Source organism: Mus musculus, chromosome 4, assembly GCF_000001635.26.
Source record: "Mus musculus strain C57BL/6J chromosome 4, GRCm38.p6 C57BL/6J".
Taxonomy (NCBI): Eukaryota; Metazoa; Chordata; class Mammalia; order Rodentia; family Muridae; genus Mus; species Mus musculus.
In genome coordinates, this window is record NC_000070.6 from 57862597 (window position 1) to 57880075 (window position 17479).

General features: G+C 42.1%; 1 protein-coding gene and 1 non-coding gene across 7 annotated transcripts in view; one reads left to right on the forward strand and one right to left on the reverse strand.

The window, feature by feature from the left end:
• Pakap (paralemmin A kinase anchor protein) overlaps nt 1-17479 on the forward strand; it is a 462510-nt gene that overhangs the window by 428122 nt on the left and 16909 nt on the right. The window lies entirely within an intron of this gene.
• On the reverse strand, nt 14793-14899 carry Gm26138. Its single transcript, XR_003955555.1, has one exon. It is a non-coding gene; the product is annotated as a U6 spliceosomal RNA (small nuclear RNA).

Here is a 17479-nt window from a genome sequence, read left to right on the forward strand (position 1 = left end):
CACATATATTAGGGTAAAATTCCCTTGAGAGAATGGGGTTGGGGGGTTACCCAAACATCCTTTTAAACTCACGTGAGAATTACGAACTTAATTAAGAGCTTCCCAGTCTTTGCATATTGTGGACACCAGCAGACACTTCTCAGTGTGTGTATCTATTGTTAGGAACTCGAGTTTCACTTCCAGGCCAAGTCCAGCTGGCTGTGTGAAGTAGCATAAGCTTTGTGTGGAAGGTCCCACAGGTGGTTGGTGTCCACCGCTGTTTCCGGAACATTCTTTGCTGATGTAAATCTAAGCCATGCTAGCTGAAACTTAACACAAGACCTTAAAGCTGTGTATAGTACTAGCTACTTCATGGGTTCCCATTTGTCACCTACTCCTTCCAAAAGCCCTTCAAAATAATGGTCAAAATGATAGGAACACATGAGGCTATGTGCACAGATGCCTACACACAAACATGCACATACATGAGTGCGTACACACACACACAAACTTTTTTTTTTGAGACAAAGTTTTACTCTATAGCCCAGGCATCACTGGATCTACCTACCTGTCTATCTATCTATCTATCTATCTATCTATCTATCTATCTATCTACCTATCATCTATCTATCTCTATCTATCCCTCCATTTATCCATTCATCTATCCATGTATCTATGTAGCTTTTGCAAAGGAAAACCATATTGCCATTCTCCTGAGAATTAGACTCCCAGCTATCCTCTGTGACAAGCCTGTGTATGGTAATGACTTTCAGAAAAAGCAAAGCATCTCACTTCAATTCATATCATATCATATCATATCATATCATATCATATCAATTCTCTCTCTCTCTCTCTCTCTCTCCCTCTCTCTCTCTCTCTCTCTCTCTCTCTCTCTCTGTGTGTGTGTGTGTGTGTGTGTGTGTGTGTCTGTGTGTGTGTGTGTGTTTCTGGGGGAAGGGGGGCTGCAGAAGTGTAGCAAAGCTACCCTGGTAATCTGCATGGCTCCTTGATGTTTTAATGCCTCAGTTACAAATAAGCTAAATTGCTGGTACTTGCCAAATATTTAGGCTAAGGGGGTGTACTGGGTAGTTTTGTGTCAACTTGACACAGCTGGAGTTATCACAGAGAAAGGAGCTTCAGTTAAGGAAATGCCTCCATGAGATCCAACTGTAAGGCATTTTCTCAATTAGTGATCAAGGGAGGAGGTCCCCTTGTGGATGGGACCATCTCTGGGCTGGTAGTCTTGGGTTCTGTAAGAGAGCAGGCTGAGCAAGCCAGGGGAGGCAAGCCAGTAAAGACCATCCCTCAATGGCCTCTGTATCAGCTCCTGCACCTTGCCCTGCTTGAGATGCAGTCCAGACTTCCTTTGGTGATGAACAGCAGAGTGGAAGTGTAAGCTGAATAAACCCTTTCCTCCCCAATTTGCTTCTTGGTCATGTAGGAATAGAAACCCTGACTAAGACAAATTGGTACCAGCAGAGTGGGGTATTCCTGTGACAACCTGACCATGTTTTGGGGAGGACTGTGGAAGGACTTGGAACTTTGGGCTAGAAGATCCATTTGGTGTTAAGAGCTCTGTCACCTGTTGTGTAGGAGCTTGGAAGATAATGTTGAGAACAGTGCAGAAGATGGAGGCCTGGCTTGTGAAATTTCAGAGGGAAAATTAAAGACTCTTTTAAGGGCCAGTGCTATTTTGGAGTTTGATTATTCTGTGGTTCTGGTTAGCTGGGCTGGAGAATCAGCTGTGATTAACAAGATACCAGAACTACTAAAGCAAAACCTATGCAGTACTGGGACTATTGATACTGGTTAGCTGGAGCTAAGAAAATTAGCGGTGATTAAGAAGAGACCAGCATCGTTGAGGTGACATCTTCTGGGAAGTGTTTTCTGAAAGCACAAAGAGGCTGTGTTCCAGAGATAGCCAAGGTTGTACTCTTGCTGCAGCAGGACTTGGTAATATGTAAGGGTCACCCAGGTGGTACTGGTTTTGAAGGCATGAAGGGGTCATGCAGAGCAGCTGAGGCTCAGCACTGTGAGAGGCCATGGAAGGCCATTGGTGAAGGTGCAGCCTCAGTTGCAATTGATGGCCCAGGACTACAGGGGTCATGCAGTGTTTTAGAGTTGCCAGTACCATGAGATGACCACCAAGAGCAGCAGCAGTGGAGGAGCCCAGAAGATCGTGAGTTGGATCCCAGACACTGGATGGTTGGAGGTTGGTTTTAGCTTTTGATTGTGACTGTGCCCTGGTATTTTTCCCCTCTTGAAGGAAGTTTTTTTAGTGAAGCCCACAATTAAGAGACTTTTAATTGTAAAGACTTTGGATTTTAAGAGAGATTGAAATTTTAAGAATTTGTAAAGACTGTGGGACTTTTAAAGTTATTTAGATCTTGGGGATGAATAAGAAACTAAGGGTTGAGGCTTACTAGTGATGTGTTTGTGTGTCAAGTTGACAAGGGGTCAATTGTACTGGCTGGTTTTGTGTCAACTTGACACAGCTGGAGTTATTACAGAGAAAGGAGCTTCAGTTGAGGAAATGCCTGCATGAGATCCAACTGCAAGGCATTTTCTCAATTAGTGATCAAGGGGGAAAGGTCTCTTGTGGGTGGGACCATCCCTGGGCTGGTAGTCTTGGGTTCTGTAAGAGAGCAGGCTGAGCAAGCCAGGTGAGGCAAGCCAGTGAGTAACATCCCTCCATGGCTTCTGCATCTGCTCCTGCTTCCTGACCTGCTTGAGTTCCAGTCCTGACTTCCTTTGGTGATGAACAGCAGTATGGAAGTGTAAGCTGAATAAACCCTTTCCTCCCCAATTTGCTTCTTGGTCATGCAGGATTAGAAACCCTGACTACGACAGGGGGTAAGTTAGCTCTTCAGGCTGGTTGTCTTGTTGGTTTTCTCTGCCTTTTCATTTTCCAGGAGGAAGCTTAGCCATTCGTTTCAGAGTTGCATTCATTCCCTGAAATCTACAAATGAACTAGGCTAATCTGAATATGAGCAGGGATTAGTAATCACTCTGTTGACTGAGTGAAGTATCTTTGGTGTCATGAGATCACAGTCAGTGACACTTGATCATCATGGAGCATCACTTGCCTTCTATCTCTGTTCCTTTGAGCTGTCCTGTATTTCATTGATCTGAAGCCAGCAAATGCCTTTCTTTGTAAAGTACCCACCATTTCAATAGGAAAATAAGAAAAGCCTGCATGAATGCATTGTTCTTTTTGGACATCACTCTCAAAAGGTTTTGCAAGGGAAACCATCATGCGCAAACCTGCCATTCTCTCTCCTGAGGATTAGACTCCAGGTGATCCTCCGTGACAAGCCTGTGTGTGGTCATGACTTTCAGATAACATCATTTTAGAAAAAGCAAACCATCTCGCTTCAGTTCAATTCCCTCCCTTGGAAGCCAGGTCTACCATATTCAAATTGTGCTGGCTTTTATGTTGCCTCCTGGTTGTGCTCACACCTGTGGGAGGCACCATGTGAGGTCCTCATTACTAACATGCATAGCTATTCCATGCTCTGGGAATAACTTTCCCAGGAATCAGACTCAGCCACGTACAAGGAAAGTCTACAGTTTTAATCTTAACAAAGAGGAAGTGAATCAAAAGGCCTAATTCTTGCAGGATCCCTGTTGAGAAATGTGAGCTAATCAAAGCCAGCTTGGGAGTAGGATGTCCCAACTCGTGACTGCTGGAGCCTGGACAGGATGTGACTTTGACTCTTAAGCACTAGGCTGTGTACTTCCCAAGGAGATTGGCATTTGATCTTTGTGAATAAGCCTCTACTGAGGGCTTGGAAGGGGACTGGATGAGGGAGGGAGACCAGGGGAGGGAGCAGGGAATGAGCTAGTCAGACTATGAGAGCCTCAGAGAATCCCTCTGTAGTTTATATAATGCTCTTTGGCTTCTTGTAGCCTTGAAGATAAATATGGACTTGTATGCATCTCACAGCAAGTCTCTTTGACAGTACCAACCTCATTCTTATTTCCCATTATCCAACCATAAATTCATATATAAAAGAGTCAGTCAAGGAAGACAGGTGCTTAAGAGAGCCAGTAACTTCTCCGGAACCACATTCCAAGGTCAGCTCCTTGCTCGCTGTATAAATAGTTCATTTCACCTCTATAAACCTGTTTCCTCAGCAGTAAAAATGGGAATAAAACAGTAATAACAATATCGTTGGTCCTTTTGAGAGTCTCATATAGCCCAGGCTGGCTTCGAACTCCTGGTTCTCCTGTTTTCACCTCTCAAGTGCCAGAATTACAAAGGTGTTCATTCCATCACACTCACCTTGGAAATAATTATGTTAAATACAATTAGTCCATGTAGAGATAAAGGGGTCGTCTGCTCCCTTTAATCTTCACTCACTCGCCTGGTCCTCAAGGTCCTGCCCCTTTTCCATATTCCCAGTCATCATCACACACTCAAGAAGCTAAGAATGCTGACACAACTGCAGGATGGTGAGAAGGGCGGTAGACTTTCCCTTTGAGCTAGCCGAGGCTGTCTCCCACGAAGAGAGCAAAGACAAGGAAGGAGTCTGAATCTGCATTTTCTATCTGTGTGCCAGAAATAGTTAAAACTATTTCCAGTCCATGCTTGGTTACACTGTGGGATTCCCCTTGGGCAGGCTGTGATTACAGGGGGCAGAGAAAAGAATCTTCAATTCCTCCCACTCACAGAGTGCAGAGAAGGCTGTGTGTACTCGGACAGAGCCCTGTCATTCCTGACAACTCGAGTCTTCCTTCTGCGGGGTCATCCTTGGCTCCTAGTAACCCTCGGATGCAGGCTCCGGAGGTTTAGACAGTTTTCTACGGGCATGTAAACCAAAAGTTTGAATCTGGGTGATTATTATGCTCTGTGTCTGTGGAGTCATAACTCAAAGATTCTTTGTTTCTAACATTTCTCAGGAGAGAGAGAGAAAAAAAAAAGCTATCACCCACTTGAATTAAAAAAAAAAAAACCAAACCGAACTGAACAAAAACACCCACCAGATGACGTGCCTTGGCCCGCTCTTCTGTCAATAGCCTCTTTTCTTCACACAGCTTGGGGGTGAGACGGCCAGCATCTACTCTCGTCCCCAGAGAGCAGAGCCCAGAGCTGCAGTTTCCCACTTCCTTTCTTTGGCCTGAATGAGAGCAACCTGCTCAGCCCCACCCTCAAGGACTTGGGCTTGTGCAGTTCCTGCTGTGACCCCGCCCCCCCCACCGGAGCCCACCTTCCTCCTTTACCCCCCTCCCCGCCCCCCACGAGCCCGCCTTCCTCCTTTGCCTCTTCCTTTGAAGGTCCCAGGTGGGAGAATGAGATGCTGGGACCCTTTAGATCATAATACCTAGTCAGGAATGAGAAACACCCTTGAGAGTGGACTAAGTCCGAGGAACTGACAGATGTGGTTGCTTCAGTGTAAGTTGGAGCTGGGGTGATGAGGTGCTGATGCTGGGTCTACCTTGTGGGCCTTACTGGAAGGAGCTAAAAACCTAGGAAGGAGGAGCTCTGTTTTGCGATTATTAGAGAGTCAGTAGTTCAAGGCCAGCCTGGGCTACATAAGAATCTAAAAAAAATAAAAAATAAAAAACGATCTGGTTTATTTTATATTTTAAAATTATTTTGTGCTGAGGCAGATGCACCTGGGGAGGCTGAGGCAGGAGGAGCACCATGAATGGATGAAAGAAAAATGAGGACATGACTGCTCCGAGGTATGGTTGAGGAGAGGGGTTTTACTGTAGATCTGAGGGAGAGAACAGCCAGAGACAAGAGTCCAGACTGAATGTGGTCATCAGACCAAACTGGGCTTGTGGGGTGTGTGTGTGTGTGTGTGTGGGGGGGGGGGGGGTTAGTGAGAGGAATAGAAGAGAGGGCAAGCAGACCAAGAGAGATCCCGGAGCAGAACCAGTCAAGAGCCAAGTGGGCATGTCCAAAATGGCTGAGTTATATGGGGAAGGAAGAGGTTTAGGGTAGAAGTAGCCTGGGTTTCTTTGAGACCTAACAAAGGCAACATATTCAGAGGTTTTAGGGATCAGGGCTTGGCAATCCTTGTGGGGGGCGGGGGGAGGAGCATACTCTGTTGCTCATTTGACCCCACCCCCACCCCCACCCCCGTGACTTTCCTATTGGCCTTCATCCTGTGGTGGAGGTACTCGAGTCTAGGCTGTCTGAGGATGGATGGAGCTCAGGGATTGTACTTGCTTAAGCAAGCAACTGCTCTGCATACCCAGCTCTCTCTCTTTCTTTCTCTCTCTTTTTTTTCCTTTTGGTTAAATTCTCACTTGATTAGTCTAATTAGTTCAGGCTGGCCTTGAACTCGAGGTCTTCCTGCTTCACTATAATATAATATAATATAATATAATATAATATAATAGTTTACCACTACACCCAACTTACTTTTTTTTTCATTGATTTTAATTTCTATTGTTTTAACATATATAAAAAAATAAATGTAATAAGCCAAATACATGGACAAAAATACAAGAATCATATGATCATCTCAATGGAAGGAAAAAGAAAAGAAACGAAACGGAAAAGTCTTTGAAAAGATTTAAAATGCATTTTTAAAAAAGATATATTTTATGTATGTGAGTACACTGTTGCTCTCTTCAGACACACCAGAAGAAGAGCATCAGATCCCATTGCAGATGGTTGTGAGCTACCATGTGGTTGCTGGGAATTGAACTCAAGACCTCTGGAAGAACAAGAGCAGTAAGTGCTCTTAACCATTGAGCCATCTTTCCAGCCCCTCAACAAGCATTCTTAATAAAAGCCCTAGAACAAGTAGAACTGTGTAGGAAGCATATTCAAGCATAAAAAAGGTTATGAATGACAAACTCGTGGGCAATATCAACCTAAATGAATAGAACCATTAATAAGCCCCATAAAAATCAGGAATAGAAGAGGACTGCCCACTGTCCCTACTACTCATCCATAATGCGATTGAAACATTAGCTGGAGCAATAAGGCAAGAGAAGGGATACAAATGGGAAGTATTAAGTCAAATTATTTTCCATTGAAGATTATATTATCTTATACCCAATGTTCCCAAAATTTGACTAGAAAAAATTGTAGACATTCTCAATAATTTCAGCAAAGTGTTATGATACATAATTGACTTGCAAAATTTACCAGTCAATATATACGAGTATCAAGCATGCTGAGAAAGAGATCATGGGAGCTGGAGAGAGGGCTCAGCTCAGAGATGGTTAAGAGCACTGACTGCTCTTCCGAAGGTCCTGAGTTCAATTCCCAGCAACCACATGGTGGGTCACAACCATCTATAATGAGATCTGGCGCCCACTTCTGGAGTGTCCGAAGGCAGCTACAGTGTACTTACATATAATAAATAAATAAATCTTAAAAAGAAAACGAAAGAAAGAAAGAAAGAAAGAGAGAGGAGAGAGAGAGAGAGAGAGAGAGAGAGAGAAAGAAAGAAGGAAAGAGATCATGGACACGCTCCTCTTCCTAGTTTCTCAAATAAAATATTTAGAATACATATAACAAAAGAGGTAAAAAACCTCTACAATGAAAACTTTAAATGTGTAAAGAAAGAGATTAAGAAACATACTAGAAGCCGGGGTGTGGCGGCTCACGCCTTTAATCCCAGCACTCGGGAGGCAGAGGCAGGCGGATTTCTGAGTTCGAGGCCAGCCTGTTACAAAGTGAGTTCCAGGACAGCCAGGGCTATACAGAGAAACCCTGTCTCGAACAACAACAACAAAAACAAAACAAAAAAAAAAAAACAAAACAAACAAGAAACATACTAGAATTTGAAGACCACCTAAGTGTATAGCTTGGTAGAATTAACATTGTGAAAAATGACTTTCCCACCAAAACAATTTACTGATTCAATGAAGTCACAATCAACATCCTCATCTCATTCTTCACATAAATAGAAAGAAAATCCTCAATTTTATGTGGAACCACAAGAGACCCAGAATAGCCAACTGGTCCTAGATAAGTGTTGGTTTCTATGCATTCTGCTTGTTTTAAGTGCTAAGTGCATCTGTCTAAGACCCCAACTTTTATACATCTGTTTCTATTGAGCCAATTTTGTTCGATATTAGAATGGCTACTCCAGCTTGTTTCTTGGGATCATTTGATTGGAAAATTGTTTTTCAACCTTTTTTACTCTGAGGTAGTGTCTGTCTGTGTCTCTGAGGAACATTTCCTGTATGCAGCAAAATGCTGGGTCCTTATTACATATCCAGTCTGTTAGTCTATGTCTTTCTACTGGGAGTTGAGTCCATTGATGTTAAGAGATATTAAAGAAAAGTGATTGTTGCTCCCTATTATTTTTGTTGTTAGAGGTGGAAGTGTGCTTGTGTGGCTATCTTATTTTGGGTTTGCTGAAAGATTACTTTCTTGCTTTTTCTAGGGTGTAGTTTCCCTCCTACATGTGCTTGAAGTTTCCATCTATTATCCTTTGTAGGGCTGGATTTGTAGAAAGATATTGTGTACATTTGGTTTTGTTATGGAATATCTTGTTTTCTATGGTAATTGAGAGTTTTGCTGGGTAAAGTAGCCTGGGCTGGCATTTGTGTTCTCTTAGGGTCTGTTTGATGTCTGCCCAGGATCTTCTGGCTTTTATAGTCTCTGGTGAGAAGTCTGGTGTAATTCTGATAGATCTGCCTTTATGTGGTACTTGACCTTTTTCCCTTACTGCTTTTAATATTCTTTCTTTGTTTTGTGCATTTGGTGTTTTGATTATTATGTGATAGGAGGAATTTCTTTTCTGTTCTAATCTATTTGGCGTTCTGTGGGCTTCTTGTATATTCATGGGCATCTCCTTCTTTAGGTTAGGGAAGTTTTCTTCTATAATTTTGTTGAAGATATTTACTGGCCCTTTAAGTTGGGACTCTTCACTCTATTCTATACCTATTATCCTTAGGTTTGGTCTTCTCATTGTGTCCTGAATTTCCTGGATGTTTTGGGTTAGGATCCTTTTTTTTTTTTTTTTTAATTTGCATTTTCTTTGATTGTGTGTCAATGTTTTCTATGGTATCTTCTGCACCTGAGATTCTCTCTTTTATCTCTTGTATTCTGTTGGTGATGCTTGCATCTATGACTCATGATCTCTTTCCTAGGTTTTCTAACTCCAGGGCTGTCTCCCTTTATGATTTCTTTATTGTTTCTGTTTCCAATTTTAGATCTTGGATGGTTTTGTTCATTTCCTTTGCTTGTTTGATTGTGTTTTCTTGTAATTCTTTAAGGGATTTGTGTGTTTCCTCTTTAAGGGCTCCTAGCTGTTTGCCTGTGTTCTCCTGTATTTTTAAAGGGAGTTATTTATGTCCTTCTTAAAGTCCTGTATTATCATCATGAGAAGTGATTTTAGATCCAAATCTTGTTTTTCTGGTGTGATGGTATATCCAGGACTTGCTATGTTAAGAGAATTGGGGTCTGATGATGCCAAGTAACCTTGGTTTCTGTTGCTTATATTCTTACACTTACCTCCTGCCATCTTGTTCTCGATAGTGCTACCTGCCCTCACTATATCTGACTGGGGCCTGTCCTTCCTGTGATCCTGGTTGTGTCAGAACTCCTCAGAGTCCAGCTGTCTCTGTGATCCTCTGGGATCCTGAGATCCTGGGTGTACCAGAGCTCCTGGGAGTAAAGCTACCTCTGGGACCTAGAGATCCTGGTGTGACCAAGCCCCTGGGCTCCTGGGCTCCTGGGCTCCTGGGCTCCTGGGCTCCTGGGCTCCTGGGCTCTTGGGCTCTTGGAGTTAGAGCATCTGGGAGTGGAGCTTCCTATGAGTGTTGTGGGACTTGCTGCAGAGTTCGGGCCCAAGGTCTGCTCAGGGCTCTGTGCCACTGGTCAGGCCAACTTAAACACTTTTAAATCAACTTTGGGGAACTGCTTTTTCTCATTTCCCCTTAAATATTCCTCTAAATTCCAGAGGTTAAAACATGATTGATAGTGGCTAAATAATACTCTATCACTAAATGTGACAAGTCTAACTCTTCTCCCATAGGCAGAGAAGTCGGTTTAAATATGAAAAAGAAAATGAGGAAATTCTGGTATATAGCTTTGTGCCTTTGTTTAGATATTGGCTGAATGTGTGTCATGTCTTTTCTTGGGAGTTGGTCAGGCAGAGTATACATTAGACAATTGATTTTTTGAACCATTTTCCTTGTGATATTAATGGGAATTCCATGAAACAGACTTCTCCTGTTAAATGAATTTGAGGGATCTACAACCCCACTCATGTATTCGAGGCTCACAACCACACTGAAACCAGGAGTCTTCTCCTGAGGGTTCTCCCACACACCAGCACACCTCTTAAATTACTGACTTTATTTATTTATTTATTTGCACATATATGTATATACTGTCTTAGGTTACTATTGCTATAAAGAGACACCATCACCAAAACAACTCTTTTTTTTTTTTGAACAAAAGCACTTCAAACACATTTTTTTCCATTTTTTATTAGGTATTTAGCTCATTTACATTTCCAATGCTATACCAAAAGTCCCCCATATCCACCCAACCCCACTCCCCTGCCCACCCACTCCCCCTTTATGGCCCTGGTGTTCCCCTGTACTGGGGCATATAAAGTTTGCAAGTCCAATGGGCCTCTCTTTCCAGTGATGGCCGACTAGGCCATCTTTTGATATATATGCAGCTAGAGTCAAGAGCTCCGGGGTACTGGTTAGTTCATAATGTTGTTCCACCTATAGGGTTGCAGATCCCTTTAGCTCCTTGGCTACTTTCTCTAGCTCCTCCATTGGGAGCCCTATGATCCATCCATTAGCTGACTGTGAGCATCCACTTCTGTGTTTGCTAGGCCCCGGCATAGTCTCACAAGAGACAGCTACATCTGGGTCCTTTCAATAAAATCTTGCTAGTGTATGCAATGGTGTCAGCGTTTGGATGCTGATTATGGGGTGGATCCCTGGATATGGCAGTCTCTACATGGTCCATCCTTTCATCTCAGCTCCAAACTTTGTCTCTGTAATTTCTTCCATGGGTGTTTTGTTCCCAAATCTAAGGAGGGGCATAGTGTCCACACTTCAGTCTTCATTCTTCTTGAGTTTCATGTGTTTAGCAAATTATATCTTATATCTTGGGTATCCTAGGTTTGGGGCTAATATCCACTTATCAGTGAGTACATATTGTGTGAGTTTCTTTGTGAATGTGTTACCTCACTCAGGATGATACCCTCCAGGTCCATCCATTTGGCTAGGAATTTCATAAATTCATTCTTTTTAATAGCTGAGTAGTACTCCATTGTGTAGATGTACCACATTTTCTGTATCCATTCCTCTGTTGAGGGGCATCTAGGTTCTTTCCAGCTTCTGGCTATTATAAATAAGGCTGCCATGAACATAGTGGAGCATGTGTCCTTCTTACCAGTTGGGGCATCTTCTGGATATATGCCCAGGAGAGGTATTGCTGGATCCTCCGGTAGTACTATGTCCAGTTTTCTGAGGAACCGCCAGACTGATTTCCAGAGTGGTTGTACAAGCCTGCACTCCCACCAACAATGGAGGAGTGTTCCTTTTTCTCCACATCCACGCCAGCATCTGCTGTCACCTGAATTTTTGATCTTAGGCATTCTGACTGGTGTGAGGTGGAATCTCAGGGTTGTTTTGATTTGCATTTCCCTGATGATTAAGGATGTTGAACATTTTTTCAGGTGCTTCTCTGCCATTCGGTATTCCTCAGGTGAGAATTCTTTGTTCAGTTCTGAGCCCCATTTTTTAATGGGGTTATTTGATTTTCTGAAGTCCACCTTCTTGAGTTCTTTATATATGTTGGATATTAGTCCCCTATCTGATTTAGGATAGGTAAAGATCCTTTCCCAATCTGTTGGTGGTCTTTTTGTCTTATTGACGGTGTCTTTTGCCTTGCAGAAACTTTGGAGTTTCATTAGGTCCCATTTGTCAATTCTCGATCTTACAGCACAAGCCATTGCTGTTCTGTTCAGGAATTTTTCCCCTGTGCCCATATCTTCAAGGCTTTTCCCCACTTTCTCCTCTATAAGTTTCAGTGTCTCTGGTTTTATGTGAAGTTCCTTGATCCACTTAGATTTGACCTTAGTACAAGGAGATAAGTATGGATCGATTCGCATTCTTCTACACGATAACAACCAGTTGTGCCAGCACCAATTGTTGAAAATGCTGTCTTTCTTCCACTGGATGGTTTTAGCTCCCTTGTCGAAGATCAAGTGACCATAGGTGTGTGGGTTCATTTCTGGGTCTTCAATTCTATTCCATTGGTCTACTTGTCTGTCTCTATACCAGTACCATGCAGTTTTTATCACAATTGCTCTGTAGTAAAGCTTTAGGTCTGGCATGGTGATTCCGCCAGAAGTTCTTTTATCCTTGAGAAGACTTTGTGCTATCCTAGGTTTTTTGTTATTCCAGACAAATTTGCAAATTGCTCCTTCCAATTCGTTGAAGAATTGAGTTGGAATTTTGATGGGGATTGCATTGAATCTGTAGATTGCTTTTGGCAAGATAGCCATTTTTACAATGTTGATCCTGCCAATCCATGAGCATGGGAGATCTTTCCATCTTCTGAGATCTTCCTTAATTTCTTTCTTCAGAGATTTGAAGTTTTTATCATACAGATCTTTCACTTCCTTAGTTAGAGTCACGCCAAGATATTTTATATTATTTGTGACTATTGAGAAGGGTGTTGTTTCCCTAATTTCTTTCTCAGCCTGTTTATTCTTTGTATAGAGAAAGGCCATTGACTTGTTTGAGTTTATTTTATATCCAGCTACTTCACCGAAGCTGTTTATCAGGTTTAGGAGTTCTCTGGTAGAATTTTTAGGGTCACTTATATATACTATCATATCATCTGCAAAAAGTGATATTTTGACTTCCTCTTTTCCAATTTGTATCCCCTTGATCTCCTTTTGTTGTCGAATTGCTCTGGCTAATACTTCAAGTACTATGTTGAAAAGGTAGGGAGAGAGTGGGCAGCCTTGTCTAGTCCCTGATTTTAGTGGGATTGCTTCCAGCTTCTCTCCATTTACTTTGATGTTGGCTACTGGTTTGCTGTAGATTGCTTTTATCATGTTTAGGTATGGGCCTTGAATTCCTGATCTTTCCAAAACTTTTATCATGAATGGGTGTTGGATCTTGTCAAATGCTTTTTCTGCATCTAATGAGATGATCATGTGGTTTTTGTCTTTGAGTTTGTTTATATAATGGATTACATTGATGGATTTTCGTATATTAAAAACCATCCCTGCATCCCTGGAATAAAACCTACTTGGTCAGGATGGATGATTGCTTTAATGTGTTCTTGGATTCGGTTAGCGAGAATTTTATTGAGGATTTTTGCATCGATATTCATAAGAGAAATTGGTCTGAAGTTCTCTATCTTTGTTGGGTCTTTCTGTGGTTTAGGTATCAGAGTAATAGTGGCTTCATAAAATGAGTTGGGTAGAGTACCTTCTACTTCTATTTTGTGAAGTAGTTTGTGCAGAACTGGAATTAGATCTTCTTTGAAGGTCTGATAGAACTCTGCACTAAACCCATCTGGTCCTGGGCTTTTTTTGGTTGGGAGACTATTAATAACTGCTTCTATTTCTTTAGGTGATATGGGACTGTTTAGATGATCAACTTGATCCTGATTCAACTTTGGTACCTGGTATCTGTCCAGAAATTTGTCCATTTCGTCCAGGTTTTCCAGTTTTGTTGAGTGTAGCCTTTTGTAGAAGGATCTGATGGTGTTTTGGATTTCTTCAGGATCTGTTGTTATGTCTCCCTTTTCATTTCTGATTTTGTTAATTAGGATTTTGTCCCTGTGCCCTTTAGTGAGTCTAGCTAAGGGTTTATCTATCTTGTTGATTTTCTCAAAGAACCAACTCCTCATTTGGTTAATTCTTTGAATAGTTCTTCTTGTTTCCACTTGGTTGATTTCACCCCTGAGTTTGATTATTTCCTGCTGTCTACTCCTCTTGGGTGAATTTGCTTCCTTTTTTTCTAGGGCTTTTAGATGTGTTGTCAAGCTGCTAGTATGTGCTGTCTCCTGTTTCTTCTTGGAGGCACTCAGAGCTGAGTTTCCCTCTTAGAAATGCTTTCATTGTGTCCCATAGGTTTGGGTACGTTGTGGCTTCATTTTCATTAAACTCTAAAAAGTCTTTAATTTCTTTCTTTATTCCTTCCTTGACCAAGGTATCATTGAGAAGAGTGTTATTCAGTTTCCACGTGAATGTTGGCTTTCCATTATTTATGTTGTTATTGAAGATCAGTCTTAGGCCATGGTGGTCTGATAGGATACATGGGACAATTTCTATATTTTTGTATCTATTGAGGCCTGTTTTGTGACCAATTATATGGTCAATTTTGGAGAAGGTCCCGTGAGGTGCTGAGAAGAAGGTATATCCTTTTGTTTTAGGATAAAATGTTCTGTAGATATCTGTCAGGTCCATTTGTTTCATAACTTCTGTTAGTTTCACTGTGTCCCTGTTTAGTTTCTGTTTCCACGATCTGTCCTTTGAAGAAAGTGGTGTGTTGAAGTCTCCCACTATTATTGTGTGAGGTGCAATGTATGCTTTGAGCTTTACTAAAGTGTCTCTAATGAATGTGGCTGCCCTTGCATTTGGTGTGTAGATATTCAGAATTGAGAGTTCCTCTTGGAGGATTTTACCTTTGATGAGTATGAAGTGTCCCTCCTTGTCTTTTTTGATAACTTTGGGTTGGAAGTCGATTTTATCCGATATTAAAATGGCTACTCCAGCTTGTTTCTTCAGTCCATTTGCTTGGAAAATTGTTTTCCAGCCTTTCACTCTGAGGTAGTGTCTGTCTTTTTCCCTGAGATGGGTTTCCTGTAAGCAGCAGAATGTTGGGTCCTGTTTGTGTAGCCAGTCTGTAAAAATATGGAATGCTTCACGAATTTGCGTGTCATCCTTGCACAGGGGCCATGCTAATCTTCTCTGTATCGTTCCAATTTTAGTATATGTGCTGCCGAAGCGAGCACCAAAACATTTTATTTTTACCAAAAACAAACAAAAGAACAGTAATCAAAAACCATGAACAAGTTATAATAAAAAGGAAAATTTTAATTTTAAAAAGTCTCTGTGTGAAAAAGTAAAGATAAAAATTTTAAATTAATAATATAGCTAAATTTATTTCTTAAAAAATAAGCATAGGGCCAGCAAGATGACTCAGCTGGTAAAATCGTTCCACACCCATGTAGTCACACATGCACGCACACACAAAAGTAAAGGGTTTCTTTCTTTCTTTTTTCTTCTTCACATTTTGGTACATCTTATTTGTTAGGGACCATCACAGACATAAAAAGTAATGTTGTGGGCTAGCAAGATGGCTCAGTGGGTAAGAGCACTGACTGCTCTTCTGAAGGTCCTGAGTTCAAATCCCAGCAACCACATCATGGCTACAACCACCTGTAATGAGATCTGACACCCTCTTCTGGTGTGTGTGAAGACAGCAATAGTGCACTTATTTATAATAATAAATAAATCTTTCAAAAAAAAAAGTAATTTTGCTACAGTGAGCTCCCAGCTTCCCGGTCTTAAGTCCTGGTTCAACAGCTGGGTGAGTTTTAGAATGCTTCATCTGTCCCTTTCTTCCCCTCAAAGCAAATCTCCCAAGGAACATTTAAGATGTGTCGCTTTAAAACACGGACATTTTCTCACCTAACCCGGTTCCCCACTGTAGCTTCCTGATCACTTCTGAGTGTCACTTAACTACTAGTTGGTGCATATGCGAGTCCTCATGAAGACATGATCAAAACAACTCCTATAAAGAAAACATTTAAAACAGTTTCAGAAGTGTAATCCATTATCATAATGGCAGGAAGCATGCCTGCCTGCAGATAGATGCTAGAGCAGTAGCTAAGAGCTACATCCTGATTCACAGGCAGAGAGAGAGAGACAGAGAGAGACAGAGAGAGACAGAGAGAGACAGAGAGACAGAGAGAGACAAAGACAGAGAGACATAGACAGAGAGACAGTGAGAGAGAGAGAGAGAGAGAGAGAGAGTCAGAGAAACTGAGAGACTGAGAGAGACATTCTGGGCTTGGCATGGGCCTTTGAAACCTCAAAGCCCACCCCCAGTGATACACTTCCTCCAACAAGGACATACCTCTTAATCTTTCTAATTCCTTCAAATAGTACCACTCCTTGGTGAGTAAGGATCCAAATATGTGAGCTTATGTGAGCAATTCTTGTTCAAACTACCACACATACACATATTTATTGTGTGTGGGTGTATAGGTGGGTGTGAGTGTGCACATGCCTTGATGCACATGTAGAGGTCAGAGAGCAATTTGCAGGAGTCAGTTATCCCCTTACACTATATAGGTCCCAGACATTGAACTGAGGCCATTGGGTTTGGCAGCAAATACTTTTATGCTCTGAGCCACCTTGCTGGCCCTCACACACCTTTCTAAAAAACCTATTGTTTGACAAGTTTGTTTATGTAATGCTATTGATTTGTTTGTAGCACTGAAGATTATTTCATATAGCCAGGGTAATAGAGATCACCCTAGCCGTGTGGGGCTGCCTGCCCTCAATTACCCCCAAAATGTGAGGCTCAAATTTACTCCATTATTTTAGACAGGACTATGTTTATGAAATAAGTTGAAGATGTTTCCTTTTGTCTACTGGGAAATGCAGGCTGATTTTTGTCCTGTTGGTTTCTTTGTGACAGTTGCATAATGTTACACGGTACCTGTTCCATACTTTATATGTGTCAACCCCAGTCTTCAGCCTAAACCAACAGAAGCCCACCCTGAGCTCTGCCTGGCATGGTCTGCTCTTGCTTCCCAGGGATGCAGGCGTTCTGTGAGATGGCCCTCTCTCCAGTCCAGGGCGCGTCTGGATAGCAGGATGCTAATCACTGAATAGGGAGGCCATTTTCAGGTACTTGATCATTCACCCAGTGAAGAGACAAATTCAAGAAGAGCAAAGTTTGATGGGCCAACCTGGGATGAAAGCTAAGGATACGGGAGCCATGAGATGCACACAACACCCAGGATACTCCACAGTTTGCAGATTCTTCTAATACACGTCCCCTAGGTCATAGAACTTGTAGGGCCCTCGTGAGGACATAGATTGATGTGACTCACTATTCAGACATATGCATTTCATTCTTTTTGTTTTTGTTTTTGTTTTTTTGAGACAGGGTTTCTCTGTGTAGCCTTGGCTGTCCTGGAACTCACTTTGTAGACCAGGCTGGCCCCGAACTCAGAGATCCACCTGCCTCTGCCTCCCAAGTGCTGGGATTAAAGGTGTGCGCCACCACGCCCAGCCACATTTCATTCTTATAATGACCCCATGAACTGCTGTGTTGGGGAAATACCACACGTTTCCCATAATCCTATGAGAAGTCTTTGACTCTGAACTCAGGACCCTGAGGAAGGAGTCAGGTGTGGAACAGTTCCCATTCTTCAGCTTTCCAGTGACTTGTGTGATTCCTAAGATGGGGCATGGAGTTCTAAGACATGACTTGTACCATACTGTAGGGAGGATGCTTGGTGGTCTTAAGGCCCAGGATAGAGAGCTGACCAAGTTAGCAAGTTTGTAGAACAGAACCA